This window comes from Leuresthes tenuis, unplaced genomic scaffold (assembly GCF_036924035.1).
Source record: "Leuresthes tenuis unplaced genomic scaffold, fLeuTen1.0.hap1 SCAF_6, whole genome shotgun sequence".
NCBI classification, from domain to species: domain Eukaryota; kingdom Metazoa; phylum Chordata; class Actinopteri; order Atheriniformes; family Atherinopsidae; genus Leuresthes; species Leuresthes tenuis.
In genome coordinates, this window is record NW_027325360.1 from 35,616,889 (window position 1) to 35,631,383 (window position 14,495).

The window sequence follows — 14,495 nt, forward strand, 5'->3', positions numbered from 1 at the left end:
GCATTGCAGTTATACATTCACTGATTAATATTTGCTACTTTCCAACCAATTCAACCATTTTGTCCATGATGGTGAATAATTTGATGGATTAATCCACAGTGATTGGGGAGACGGCTTCTAGGCCTTATGAACCTCAAATCTGAGGATTACGTTTTTAATTTGAATTTTTTTAACAATGATCTGTTGCTTTTATCTAATATATGTAATGTAGGTTTAGTGTAGATAAATCTGTGGCGTGCTGGGAACATTTTTATGGACAAACAGAAATGTATGTTCTATATCTTGTATTTGATTGTCCCATGCGTGATAGTATTATTCCGCTATTAATTATATCTATGAAATAATGAATTATATCTTTGAAAACGTTTCATATAGATTATATTTCTTACAAACTTATTTTTCAAGGTTATGCTGAAATTAGTTCAGCAGTCCAAGTATCCATTAGCCTACTTTCAGTGTATTTTGATTAGCATCAGGCTGAATCTCTCTCTCCTCTCTCTCTCTCTCAGACACACTCAAAAATCTGTACATAAATAGAGAGACTAAGATCTCTTCATTAAAGTATATTTTTTTCTGAATGGACAATCCTTAGTTTTATAAATAGGTCTCCTTATGACCAAAACCACATCAATGCAATGAAAGAGGGAAAAAAATGAAACAACCAAATTGCTACTTCAATCTCTGAGAGCTTTGAAGTGCTGTTTTCATCCCATTTTGACCAAAATAAATGTGTATTTTTATTATAGCATGTGTCGGGAGGTTGCTAATGGGTTTGGAATAAAAGACAACATTTGATTCAGAAGGGCGCTGGTGGCACAGAAACCTCTTTTACTTCAGCTCATTTTGAAGCCAGTCCACTGCTGCTCCCCTATCATTGGTTGATCTAGTCAAAGATGACGACCCACTCACTGTTAATGCTTATCTGCAGTTAGAGTTGATCCCCATGAACCAATTCAAAAGCATGGCTCCCTGCTGAATAGATGCAGTGTCTTATTCTGCTACCGTTAGTCGGGGTTTACAGCAATATGTTCATGTAAAAGATTGAGGCCAGCCGAGGCTGTTTTTTGGTAACCAGTTGCAGACTACCTAAGCTGAAAGCCACAGTATACTCGTTCCCAAAGAGAGAGAAAGAAAAAAATACAGACTTAAAAGGAAAGTCATGTTGCTTGTCTTTTGTCAAATACATGTCACATTGTTAAGAAGGCACGGGTTAGCAGTTCAGGCTGGATCTCCAGCAGGTAGCCTTTTTGATACTTTTGAGCAGATTCAAAGCTAACAACATATATTGAGAAGTCACCTGGCATTTATTAGTCGATTAAAAAGATACTGTCTCACATCTACAAAAGTTCTCTGCACTCTGCATTTGGAATTTGTATGCCTGGCATACAAACTGGGGCTGCACGGTGGTGTAGTGGTTATCACTAGCGCCTCACAGCAAGAGGTTCCAGGTTCAACTTCCAGGGCCTTTCTGTGTGAAGTTTGCATGTATGCATGGGTTCTCTCTGGGTGCTCCAGCTTACTCCCACAGTCCAAAAACATGCATGTTAGGTTAATAGCTGGGTTTCACATGATGTCACATTGCTGCATTGCGAGAGCGGGAAATGTTTTGTGTGGTTGCTCAAATCGTTCTAACCGAAAAAAGGAAAAGTTTTTTTTTTTTAAGATTACCGAAGGTAGTCGTTCACAAAGGTGAGAATAAAAAGCTAACAGAACAATGCCGTGAAAAGTGGATTTTAAACCTACGTCTGTGTTCAGGAGGAGCAGAGACTGCTAATGCCCGTGTCTGCAGCAATCACTTCGTCAGAGGAATGTCACCTTGCTAACTTGATTTTTTGTGGCTGTGTTTATATAGCATTAGTTTGTTGTTAAATGCGCATTTACTTAGTAATGATTATGAAGTTACTGGTAGTCTAATATGGACTTCGTTGGGACTTTTTAGGCTGCCCTAGGACTTTGGGTGACGTTGAGTTTGTAGACTGGGCTCCGACAGTCAGCCTCAGTTACCAAAAAACGGTTACATGCTGCCATTCCGACACTTAATTTTTTATCAAACGTCCCGTCATTCCGACACTTTTTTCCTCCTATGGTCGGAATGGCGGTATGTTTTTTTTTTTTTAACATACCGCCATTCCGACAGTTCCTTTTAATAGCCTATTTTTTACCCAAAACATTTTGCACTAATGATATGTTGGCGCACAAACTCTGCACATGCAGAGGCCACAGCCTCGCAAACAAACTTTAATAATCTATTATCAAAATCCCCTGAAATTTTAAATATAAAAATACAGATATTAATGTAACTCTGGCAAGACTGAAACTGATTAAGCAGAAATACAGTGCTGGTGAGCTGTCACAGCAGCCAGCTGGAGTAGAGCTCTCCACAGAGCCCATGCGTCTTTTGCACGCTGTCATCATATGCAAAAGTAATAATTGCAATTACAGATATCACGGCTACTGCACAGGACACAGTTGCGAGCACTCTGCCTTGCCTTGCCAATAGGAGAGGAGAGCGTAGAACTTATAAAACACAACAAAATGCAGTAAAAACGTTTATTCATGTTATTCACATGATTTATGAGTACTCGCAATTATGGGAAGCACGGATGGGCTTTGCGCATTTGGCACAAACACACAGCCGTTGCGCAAGGCTTTATACAGCCTGTTGATATCTTAAGGACCTAACTGGTCACACCTGGGAGTAAATGTCATGTAGAGATAGTTTTTACATGGCATTACAGCTGAACATATAGCTTTCATCCACAAACCAACGTGGAAGAGCCCGAAGACGCATGTGCCAGACGCACATAGGCATGCGTAAAACCAATTTTGACCACTTCATGCTGTTTATTTGCTTTCTTTTAGTTAACTTTCGTTTCTTTTGGATTCTTGTGCGTGTTATGGAGCCGTTTCGGTCCATATTTGTAAGCCTTTTTTTCCTGGATTAAATTTTCAGAAGTTGAAACAAGTGGCATTGGAGTGTGTGATTGAAAACCACCAAGATCTGCTTCTCCTCCTCCAGTTGCCGAGACTTTGTGTTTTTAATAACGCTTATCTGTAAACATGTGTTAAACATATAAATTGCATGAACAGAAAGAAGGGACTCACCTGTTGAGTAACGCACATTTCCTTATACGGAAAGCCATGTCGGAATGGTGGGACGTTTGAATGTCGGAATAGCGGGATGTCGGAATGGTGGGATTTCGGAATGGGTGTTGCCACCCCCAAAAAACTATGCCCAAATCAGGGTCATCTCTTCAGATGTGTTTCATTCAAAAAATAGTTGCAGTTCAACTTTGTGATCATTTACATAGAAATAATCTGTTTGAAGAGTTTCAGTCAGGATTCAGAGTGCATCATAGCACAGAAACAGCACTGGTGAAAGTTACCAATGATCTCCTGTTAGCTTCTGATAGCGGACTTGTTTCTGTGCTTGTCCTGTTGGATCTCAGTGCTGCATTTGATACGATCGATCACAGCATTCTGTTACAGAGACTTGAACATGTTATTGGGATTAAAGGAACTGCATTAGGCTGGTTTAAGTCATATTTATCTGATAGATTCCAGTTTGTTCTTGTAAATGAAGAATCTTCCTCACACGTTGAAGTAAGTCATGGAGTTCCTCAGGGTTCTGTGCTTGGACCGATTCTTTTTACTTTATACATGCTTCCATTAGGTAACATTATCAGACAGCATGGCATAAATTTCCATTGTTATGCTGATGATACTCAGCTGTACTTATCTATGAAACAGATGAAACCAACAGGTTGGTCAGACTACAAGCCTGTCTTAAAGACATAAAGACCTGGATGACTCAGAACTGTCTGCTTTTAAATTCAGACAAAACTGAAGTTGTTCTCTTTGGACCTGAGCGCTTCAGGGAGAAATTGTCTAGTTAAATAGTTACTCTAGATGGTATTTCCTTGGCTTCTAGTTCTACAGTGAGGAACCTTGGAGTTATTTTTGACCAGAATTTATCATTTGACGCACATACTGGTTTTTAGGACTGCCTTCTTTCACCTTCGTAATATTGCTAAAATCAGGAACATCCTGTCTCAGGGTGATGCAGAGAAACTAGTCCATGCATTTGTTATTTCAAGATTGGACTACTGTAATTCCTTATTATTGGGCTGTCCCACATATTCTCTGAAAAGCCTCCAGCTGATCCAAAATGCTGCAGCCAGAGTTCTGATGAGAACTAACAGGAGAGATCATGTTTCTCCAGTTTTAGCTTCTCTTCATTGGCTCCCTGTTAAATTCAGAATAGAATTTAAGATTCTTCTTCTCACATATAAAGCTCTTAATGACCGAGCTCCATCATATCTTAAAGATTTAATTGTAAGGTATTTTCCTAACAGAGCACTTCGCTCCCAAACTGCAGGTTTACTTGTTGTTCCCAGAGTTTCTAAAAGTAGAATGGGAGGTAGAGCCTTCAGTTATCAGGCCCCTCTCTTGTGGAATAAGCTGCCAGTAAATGTCCGGGAAGCAGACACCCTTTCCACTTTTAAGATTAGGCTTAAAACTTTCCTTTTTGATAAAGCTTATAGTTAGGGATGGCTCAGGTAATCCTGAAACATCCCATAGTTAAGCTGCTATAGGCTTAGACTGCTGGGGGACCTCATCTGTCACACCTTTCCTCACTTTGCTCTCTTTTTCCCCCTGTTTAATTTCACAATTGATATTATGTACATGTGACATTATTGTGGTTATTAACTTGTGTTTCCCTGTGCCAACAGATATCCTTTGAATGGCGTTATGGTGTTTTTCCCCCCTCTTTTCCCTCTTTTCCGTCTTCTCAAACCCCAGCTGGTCGAGGCGGATGGCCACCCTTCCTGAGTCTGGTTCTGCCAGAGGTTTCTTCCTGTTAAAAGGGAGTCGTTCCTTTCCACAGTCCCTCAGGCTCAGGACGGGAGATTGGACTGAAGACAAGTTTCGGTGCAATCTGTTGGTTTCCTTAGCTAGGATATTGAATATTTGAATTGGCTCTATATAAATTAATTGGATTATGATTACAATGAATTGAATTCCAATTGGCTTGAATTGGACTATATTACTTAAGTGCCTTGAGATGACAATTGTTGTAATCTGGCGCTATATAAATAAAATTTAATTGAATTGAAATTGAATCTCTGAAAGTGGTTTACCTCGAAACATAAAAGATTGCCAGGCTAACGTCGTCGTTAAGATATGTTGCATGTTTGCTAACATTATAGCCACTACTGCTAGCTGCTAGCATCTTAACACATAAAACAATATAAGAAGAAACACTCACCCTGGCGAAGACGAAAAACAATAATCAATGTGGAGCTGTTTGGTACCAAGTTTGTGGAACCACCCGCTGATAAAAAAATTGTATGTCTCCAGACTTTTAAATGCTTTCATCTGCTGTTTGATGTAATAGGATGTCTGAAGGGCCAGATCGTTTGTGATGTCAACAGCCTCGATTGTCGGCAAATCTTTAGGTTCTGTCAAAAAGTCACTCATCTTCCTGAGATACGGGTCACGTCCAACATATTTGTTGATTAATTGTTTGTATCTTTGTCCTGAAACTGGCTCTAAATCCGTACAATATGGACTCTCTGCAACGGTTTCCTCCATAGACATATTTTCTATTTTTACTTCTTGCCCTCCATCTGTACTCGCGCCGCCTTCGCACGTCATCATAATCATGTGACTGAAACTCAGCTATTGGTGTCTTTAAAATTGTCTTTAGGAGTGAGTGTGAGCGTGTGTGTGGTTGTTTGTCTCTGTGTGGCCCTGTGATGGACTGGCGACCTGTCCAGGGTGTACCCCACCTCTCACCTCTCTGCTGCAGCACAGCTTATTTACCCTGTGCTCTGTGACAGTCGGCTAACTTCACACGTAATTTGCTACTGATAGTTTTGTGCATCATGGCAGGATATTTATCAGATTTTGATGACGTGGACGACAACTTTGAGTACAATGGACGTCTTTACCGGAGTAAATGACCTGTGCTGCAGCAGCAGGCATCGCTGACGTAATCCCAGTAGACAAGTGTGTAGAAAGCCCTCTATAAGCCCCCCGATAGCTGCCAATGACAACATTGCAGCTATGAACTAACAGTGCAATTGTACGCATTCATTCATTCATTCGTCTTAAAGTATTGGTGAAATAAAGACAGATAATGCCTTATTTAGAGGCTGCATCGTCTAAGCCCCGGATTAGATTATGGATTTCAAGGAATCTAAATATCTTCCTATGGACGCCGACTTTCACCAAACTGTTCTCGGTGAGTAGATGAATGTATTTCATGCCAGAAATAAGGTCTAGGTTTAAAATTATCGCAGGTGCAGGGATCATTTAAACATGATTTCCATATTTAAGTAGGGGCGTGGACAGGGAGGAGTCGGTTACTTTGACATGTGCGCTCAATTCCATAGTGATTGGGATGTACAAAATGTTCTTGGATTCATACGTGCGCACACATTGATACATCCGGATATTTTTGTGCGTTGGAGGGCATTTTGGTTTTAGCGTACACCATGTTTCAGTTGGAGGGGATGCTCTCCTGCTTTTTGGGTGGGGATGTTTTACATAATTTTTTTTTTAAGAAAATAGCTGTCCTTATTATTTATTATTGCATTTTTATGCTGAAGTTTTTATAGGTAGTATAGACTTTTTGTAGCAGAGTGGTACAAAAAGGTGGTTTCAGAGAGTTACATGGTTCTTTAAAAGAACTCAGAAAACAGAACAACAATGCACTGATATTATAAAATGTACTTTGTACTTTTGAATACTTAAGCATTTTTAAGAGTAATACTTCAGTACTTTCACTTTTTGACCAAGCAACTTTTACTTGTAGTTACTTGTAGTAAGATGTGACCATGAGTATCAATACTTTGACTCAAGTACCCGCACTGCCTGTGGTCTCCATGTCAGGAAGTCCAGCAACCAGTTGCACAGGGAGGGATGATTGTGTTGAATGCTGAACTGAAGTCAATGAACAAGATTCTGACATGGGAGTCTTTATTTTCCAGATGTGTAAAGGTTGGGTGGAGAGCGGTGGCAATGGCATCCAAGGTTGAGCAATTTGGCCGGTATGCAAACTGGAAGGGGTCCAGGGAGGGGGGGGAGCACTGACCTGATGTGCTCCATGACTAACCATTCGAAGCACTTCATGAGGATATGGGTGAGTGCAACCGGACGGTAGTCATTGAAGCTGGATGGTGAGGACTTTTTCAGTACCAGGATGATGGTGGTGGCTTTGAGGCTCGTGGGGACGACTGTCTGACACAGCGAGGTGTTGAAGATGTCTGTGAAGACATCTGCGAGTTCTCCCATGCAGTCCCTCGGTACACGGCCAGGTATATTGTCAGGACCAGATGCTTTGCAGGTGTTGATCCTGCTGAATGTTCTTTTTGTAATCACCTGGTTACCTGAAGGAGGGGGGATTTCTGTGCAGGCATGGTGTTTTGTGGCTCAAAGCAAGCGAAGACCACGTTCAGCAGAGAGGTGGAGCTGTCACAGGTCTGTGGTGGGGGTTTATAGTCTGTGTTTGACTGTAGTCCTCGACACATGTTGCATGAGTCTCTGCTGTCACTGAAGTGGTGGGCTATCCTCCTGGAGTACTGCCTCTTAGCCTCTCTGATGCCACGTGACAGATTGGCCATTACTGTCCTCAGGTCGACCTGGTCTCCTGCTTTGAAGGCAGCATTCCAAGCCTTCAAAAGCCTGTAGACCTCTCCTGTCAGCCACAGCTTCTGATTGGCCTGGACAGTGACGGTCTTGAGAACTGTTACATCATCGATGCATTTGGTGATGTATGCAGTGACAGAGTCAGTGTATTCCTGGAGGTTGGTGGTGGAGTTGTGGGAGGCAACTTGCTTGAACCTCCCAGTCTGTGGTGTTAAAACAGTTCTGAAGTGCCTCTACAACCCCTTCTGGGCACACACGCACCTCTTTCCAAGTTGATTTGGCAACTTTAACCAGTGGCCTGTATGCTGGCATTAGCATGACAGTGATGTGGTCTGAGGCACCGAGGTGGGGGAGGGGGAAAGCCTTGTAAACTCCTCTCTGGAAGGTGTAGACATGGTCCAGAGTGTTGTTACCCCAAGTTGGAAATGTGCTGTTGTAGTTTGGGGAAACACAGTCTTGGGGTTGGCATGATTAAAATCCCCAGCCAACACGAGGAGAGCATCTCAGTGGGCTGTCTGCTGCTCACTGACATGGTGGTAGAATTAATTCAGTGCCTTGGAGTTTGGGGGAATGTACACTACAGCGATCATAACAGTGGTTGAATGGCCGAGACATGAGCACCACAAGTAGCGAGCAGTGCTTGTTCACCACAACAGCGTTCCGACTTGTGAGGTCTAGCTACTAGCCTGGCTCGGATACCTCTGCACTTGCCTCTCTTCTGTTTCCTCTCACGTGACACCTCCACTCTGGATGAGGTCCAGGAGTGGGGGTCGGGGCTGATCCAGGTCTCCGGAGCAGACTGTAGCCTCATGGTACACACGTGGACAAAATTGTTGGTACCCCTCAGTTAAAGAAGGAAAAACCCACAATTCTCATTGAAAGCACTTGAAACCTACAAAAGTAACAATAAATAAAAATTCATCGAAAATTAAATTATCAAAATCAGCCATTACTTTTGAAATGTTGATTAACATAATTATTTAAAAAAAACAAACTAATGAAATAGGGCTGGACAAAAATGATGGTACCCATAACTTAATATTTTGTTGCACAACCTTTTGAGGCAATTAAAAGATTTCTGTATTTGTCAATGAGCGTTCTGCAGCTGTCAGCAGGTATTTTGGCCCACTCCTCATGAGCAAACTGCTCCAGTTGTCTCAGGTTTGATGGGTGTCTTCTCCAAATGGTATGTTTCAGCTCCTTCCACAGATGTTCAATGGGATTCAGAAACGCTTTTCTCTCAGCCGTTCTTGGGTGTTTTTGGCTGTGTTTTGGATCGTTGTCCTGTTGGAAGACCCATGACCTGCGACTGAGACCAAGCTTTCTGACACTAGGCAGCACATTTCTCTCCAGAATGCCTTGATAGTTGTCAGATTTCATTTTACCTTGCACACATTCAAGACACCCTATGCCAGATGCAGCAAAGCAGCCCCAAAACATTGCTGAGCCTCCTCCATGTTTCACCGTAGGGACAGTGTTCTTTTCTTCGTATGCTTGGTTTTTGAGTCTATGAACATAGAGTTGACGTGCCTTACCAAAAAGCTCCAGTTTGGTCTCATCTGTCCAAAGGACATTCTCCCAGAAGCTTTGTGGCTTGTCAACATGCATTTTTGCAAATTCCAGTCTCGCTTTTTTATGATTTTTTTTTCAGCAGTGGTCCCAGTCTCCCATGAAGTCCACTTTGGCTCAAACAACGACGAATGGTGCGATCTGACACTGATGTACCTTGGCCTTGGAGTTCACCTTTAATTTCTTTGGAGGTTGTCCTGGGCTCTTTGGATACAATTCCAACGATCTGTCTCTTCAATCTGTCATCAATTTTCCTCTTGCGGCCACGTCCAGGGAGGTTGGCTACTGTCCCGTGGGTCTTGAACTTCTGAATAATATTAGCCACTGTTGTCACAGGAACTTCAAGCTGTTTAGAGATGGTCTTATAGCCTGCACCTTTAAGATGTTTGTCTATAATTTTTTTTCGGATGTCCTGGGACAATTCTCTCCTCCGCTTTCTGTTGTCCATGTTCAGTGTGGTACACACCTTTTCACCAAACAGCAGAGTGACTACTTGTCTCCCTTTAAATAGGAAGACTGACTGATTATGAGTTTGGAAACACCTGTGATGTCAATTAAAGGACACACCTGAGTTAATCATGTCACTCTGGTCAAATAGTTTTCAATCTTTTTATAGAGGTACCACATTTTTGTCCAGCCCTATTTCATTAGTTGTTTTTTTTTATTGTTACTTTTGTAGGTTTCAAGTACTTTCAGTGAGAATTGTGTTTTTTTCCTTCTTTAACTGAGGGGTACCAACAATTTTGTCCACGTGTGTATATCCTCGTACACTGGGTTTGGGTTTGGGTTAAAAAGGTGTGTTTCTGCCAATGTTGAGCTGAAACTCACGGCTGTAAGTTTGCTTCAGATGTTGGTTGACAAAACACGATGGAAACAACGACAAAGTCATACTATAAACAGTGCGACTTATACAAAAATGTGTTGTCGGGAGAGAGAGAGGCCGCAGCATGTACATCCGCCACGATCTTGGAAGCTCGGCTCCTCACCTTTGAAAACAACCTGATTGCTATCCCAAGCCTATTAGCTGATGTGGAGCTGCGAAGCATAGATAATCCTGTTAGTCTCCCCTCAGTGGACCCATGCAACCAAGACCCCAGGCCAGCTGGATGACCGTCAGGAGGAGGCATGTTTCTAAACTCAAGCCCATGGTTTCCCCACTTAGTGGCACACCTACTAAGGAAAAAAAAATAGACAATTGGATAAAAAAGTAGAAATTGGCAGTTCCATAGTCTGAAATGTGGTATTAGACACCAGCAACCATACTCAAAAGCATTCCAGAGGCCAGACCAGGTGATGTAGAATCCTATATGATATTCATGTGTAAGGATAAACATAGATACGGTTAGATTGTTGTTTATATTAGCTGTAATGACACTTGGTTTTGCCAATCTCAGGTTATCATAATTAATGCTCCAACAGTGTCTAGCTTTGCCAAAACAATGTCCGACTTCATAATGTTCTTTGGGCCCCTGCCAAATCTGACCAGTGTTGACATGTTCAGCCACATGTAATCCTTCAAATGCTGGCTGTTCAGCAAACATGGGACGATATATGTGAAAAATAAATATTAATCTTTGTGAGGAAAAGCTGATCTGGTTAGGAGAGATGTCATCCATTCCCTTTGGATAGGTGTTTTCAAATTCAAAAATATAGAAAATCTTTTCAGCCATCCAAAACTATGACAACCCAGGGACGATGAGGACTCTTACGTCTTACGTACTTCTCTTCAGCTTCCTTCCTGCTGCTATCCCCCCAAAACCCCATAATGACTGTGTCCACTCCACAACCACTCAGATTTGGTAAGAATAAAAAATACAAGACTAACTCATGAAAACTTCAGACAAAATTTTAAAGAACCGTTGAATGTGGTTTATTGAATATTAGATCTCTCCTGTCCACGACTCTGTTAGTGAATGACTTGATTGGTAATCATCATATTTATCAATTTTGTCAGAAACCTGGGCTGCAGCAGGAGTATCATCTGAGCATTAATGAATCCACTCCCTCTGACTATTTAAATGTTCACATTCCTCGAACCACAGGCAGAGGAGGAGGAGTGGCAGCTGTCTTCAGATCAGGGTTACTAATCAGTCCTAGACCCAACATTAGTTTGACCTCTTTTGAATCTCTGATTCTCAGAGTTTTTCTGTCCATCTTCCACTTTTTCAGAGTTTATGGGGTTCTCTCTGATTTATCTCTTTTTCCCTCTTAATGCAAAGACAGTCATTGGTGACTTTAACATTAATGTCAATATTTAAAGCGGCAGCCTAAATATCACCTAATATTAATTTCAACTGGCCTTTCTCTCATTGCACACAGACATCCTCACTCTCTGAATCATGCCCTTGAGCGTGTGCTGACTTATGATATTGAGAGTGAACAGTTAACAGTGTTCCCTCATAACCCTGGCTTAAATGACCATTTTTAAATAAACTTTAAATACACGAAGAAATTTCTTTATCGTAGGTATCTTATCACAGAATGTTATCACCAAATTTAAAAACATTTTTTCAGTACTATTGTGCCAATAAAGCAAAGGGCAGCTACATAAACATTGCTCCTACAAAAATTAACAGCGTTATAGCTGCAATGCATACAACAGAGGACAATGTTGCCTGAGCAAAGGCTCACAGTCAAGCTGGCTCCATGGTTTGTTTTGAAATAAATTTGAATCATTAAATAATATTTATCAATATAAAAAAGAAACATTAAATTAACTTAAAAGTAAACTTCAAGAAAGTTTGGAAAGGAAATGATGGTCCACTAATTTTGAAGAATCTCACTTAATCCACAAAGACAGTTTAATGATATATTAGGAAGCACTTTGTAAAGCTAGAACTGCTTATTATTCATCATTGATAGAAGAGAATAAGAACAATCCCAGGTTTCTTTTCAGCACTGTAGCCAAGCTGACAAAGGCTCTGTTGAGCCATGTATTCCTTTAAGTCTCAGCAGTGATGATTTCATGAGATTCTTTATCAATGAAATTGTTTCTATCAGAGAGAAGATTAATGGAATCCTTCCCACTATTCTTACTGATATACCTGCAATTACAGCAGCTTTAAACACATCACTGGAATCTTCTTTATGTTTAGATAGTTTCCGTCATGTTGAGCCTTTGGAGTTATTTTTGATCTGTTCTTTGACTCACATATAAAACAGGTTTCTAGGACTGCGTTCTTTCACTTTACTTTCTTTGCTAAAATTAGGTACATCCTATCTCAGAATTGTTTCTTTCTTTACGATTGAACAACTATATCCCATTAATTCTCTGAAAAGCCTCCAACTGGTCCAAAATGTTCTGATGAGAACTATCATTAGAGATTGACTGTTTTAGCTTCTCTACATTGGCTCCCTGTTAAATACATATAGATTTTATTTACCAAGCCCCATCATATTTTAAAAATCTCATAGTTGGATATTTTCCCAACAGAGCACATTGCTCCCAAACTGCAGGTTTACTTGTGGTTCCCAGAGTTTCTAAAAGTAGGATGGGAGGCAGAGCCTTCAGTTATCAGGCCCCTCTCTGTGGAACCAGCTGCCAGTTTGGCTTCAGGAAGCAGACACCCTCTCCACCTTGAAGACTAGGCTTAAAACTTTCCTTTTTGATAAAGCTTATAGTTACGGATGACTCAGGTGACCCTGAAACATCACATAGTTATGCTGCTATAGGCCCAGACTGCTAGGGGACCTCCCATGATGCACCTCTCCTCACTCTGCTCTCTTTACTCTCGATGTATAACAATAGTGTTGTCATTAACTTGTGTTTCTCTTTCTCAACAGTCTCGGCCTGGTTCTGTTTTTTTCTGGAGGTTTCAGCTTCTTAAAAGGGAGCTTTCCTCCCCACTGTTGCCTTGCATGTGCTCATAGTGGGCAATTTAATCAAACAGAAGATTCTGTTCAGTTCAGTCCATTAGTTTCCTTTGCAAGGAAACTTTTTATGAATTGGGCTAAACTGGATTTTATTCACTTGACCTAACTGGATCAAAATATGATTAAAGTTGATTGGATTGAATTGGATTATAATTGCACAGAATTTGACTATCTATAAAGTGCCTTGAGATGATTTTGATGTGAATTGATGCATAAAAATCAAACTTAACATAAACTAAATTAAACCTGGTTAATATTGGAATATTGACAGGCATTTAAATATAGCCAGTGCCAGCAGTACATTTACAAAGTCAAACATGCACATGCTGCTGGCTACTGATGATTAACATAAATGGTAGACAGCTCTCATGTAAACAATGATCCCTTTTCTCAAACAAAACACTGTTTGCCCTTTTAGCAGGGAACATGAACTGATAATGAGAGCTATTTACACTGCTCTAAAAACTTCAGATTTTATCTGTTGTAGCTTTTAAAGGACTGTTAAGCATTTGCAAATGAAAAATGGCAGAGTTTGCTGTGACATGTTTAAAGCCCTCCTCAAAGTCTGTACTGGCTGTTGTCTTAATCCTTTGGCATCTTTGTACACTAGCCAAGTCCAAAAGTAAAATGTTGCTTTAAATGTTACTTCCTCTATGAGAACATCATAAATTTTGTACCTTTTAGAAGGGAAACCAGTAGAGCATAAAGGACACAAGCACCCTCCTGCACGTTTAGGGGTTTAATTTATGCCTGTTTCCATGGTAACTATCTCCTTGGTCTTTTCTAAAGCAGTCACCTGACAGAGGTCCATTAGTAACTGTATCTGCTGCATGCGTGAAATGCATGTGTATTAGTGCATAAAAGCTGCTAGTCTAAATAGGACATCTGTCAGACTGTCATTTTCCCACCTTTAAGTGATGCCTTCAAGTTTCCTCAGACACAAGCCTAGCGTTCATTAAGGCTGGCTTCATTCAAGGCTGCAAGGGACCCTAGAATAAATGCTGTAAGGTCTATTTAGCATTATGTAAATTAGGTTTATTTTTTACAGTTTTGCTGTTAGTCATTCTCAATTACCTTGTAATAAATTGGTGGGATCACAAAAATAGAAATAGAAAGTTATTTCACAATATATAAAAACTTATATAACAGTAGGAAAGAGAATTTTCAGTAGAGGACTCCAATGCCAGTTTCAATCAATTAATCATGTTGTTGTAGCACCAACTTTTAAAAAAGCTGTTTTCGGGCACTTTACAGACAAACAACAACAATTCACCTTTGTCCTCACTGGGGTGAAGGGAGAGAAAGAGAAAAAAGGAAGGCAAGAAAAAGAGAAAAAACAGCAAACAATAGACAAAAGAGGAGAGAGGGGAGGGGAGAGTCAAAGGTAAGGACAGCCAGGT